The 1,278-nt window shown below is 39.9% G+C and overlaps 1 long non-coding RNA gene across 1 annotated transcript; it reads left to right on the forward strand.

Annotated features, from left to right (window-relative positions):
• The first annotated feature begins 310 nt into the window (after nt 1-310).
• LOC131892535 (uncharacterized) lies at nt 311-787 on the forward strand. Its single transcript, XR_009374573.1, has 2 exons — nt 311-483; nt 561-787. It is a non-coding gene; the product is annotated as an uncharacterized LOC131892535 (long non-coding RNA).
• The last annotated feature ends 491 nt before the right edge of the window (nt 788-1,278 follow it).

The following is a 1,278-nucleotide window of genomic DNA, read 5'->3' on the forward strand; positions in this document are numbered from 1 at the left end:
ATATGACCCTAAACAACGCAAAAAATCAAAATAGGCTTCGTTTTGAATGTGTATTAGGATTGAGTGATAAGGGAATCTATGGATTAGTTCTCTAACGTGCTTTCAACTCCCCAGTTTAGAGTTCGCAAATGTTCGTCGGTCCGTTTATTTTGGCGAGACTTGTACTGTAAAAAAAACCACAATTGTAGCAACGTAGAAACGACATAAGGAAGATTATCTGTTTGGTCTGCTCTTGCTAACTTATTAGAAGACTACGAAATATGTAAAACTGCGAATGCATTCCAATCCTTGTTTTACTACCCTAGCTATCAAAATGTTGCGGATATGGAGATGATGGAGCAGCTACCACAGGCTATGATTGCGTTATCATTCCTGGAGCTTTAAAATCAGGACAAACCCGAGAGTTCGCAGGAAATTCCCAAATCTGCGGAAGAAAACTTATTACAACAACAACAGCTCAAGATAAAAACAAGACTGTTTGCAGTAAGTGGCACAAGGCATAAAAGTTTTCTCGAAAAACTGCATACAGCACGCTTTTAATGATTTGCTTTTCTTTCCAGCCCAGCAAAGGCCTTTCCACATCACCTTTCGGTCGGACAACTTTGAATTTATGATGGAATCTATGATGGAGATTAATGGGGGATTCCGTTTGGCTTACACTCAAACAAGTTGCTAATGTACCACTTTAAACTGAAAAGTGCCTTTCCGCTTTTCAAGTGATTTAGCTATGTACTTTAATCTTTTAGAGCCTGTTTGATAAGAAATAAAGCACAATTTAATAAATGAATAGATCTCATGGCATTGGGATTAAAGGCAAGGTTCTCGATTGGAAAAAAGCTTCATTCCTGATAGGAGGTAAATTCTTCAGATTGAAGGGTCTCATTGCAAAGCTGATCACATACAGGATGTCTCATAATGTGACATCACTTATCGGATCATACCTGACAGGAAGAACGCAATGTACAGAGTTTGAGGGGATGAAATCAGAGCTTATCAGTGTGAAAATTGGAAGCCCACAAGGGTCAAAGATCTCCCCGTTGCTTTTTCTTGTGATGGTGGCCGATCTGGAGGAATGGGTGTCGAATTGCTCGTTATTAGCCTACGCTGACGATATAACATGTTAAACATCGGCCAAAACAAAAGAAGAAGTGCGTCAAGGCTTGAGGGTATCGGCAGCTGAAATCCTAGAGTTCATGAAAGCTTCTCGCCTCGTTGCCAATGCATCAAAAACAAAGTTTCTTATGTTTGGGAGATCCATGGAAGAGCCATTGCAAATAG

This window comes from Tigriopus californicus, unplaced genomic scaffold (assembly GCF_007210705.1).
Source record: "Tigriopus californicus strain San Diego unplaced genomic scaffold, Tcal_SD_v2.1 Contig174, whole genome shotgun sequence".
NCBI lineage: Eukaryota > Metazoa > Arthropoda > Copepoda > Harpacticoida > Harpacticidae > Tigriopus > Tigriopus californicus.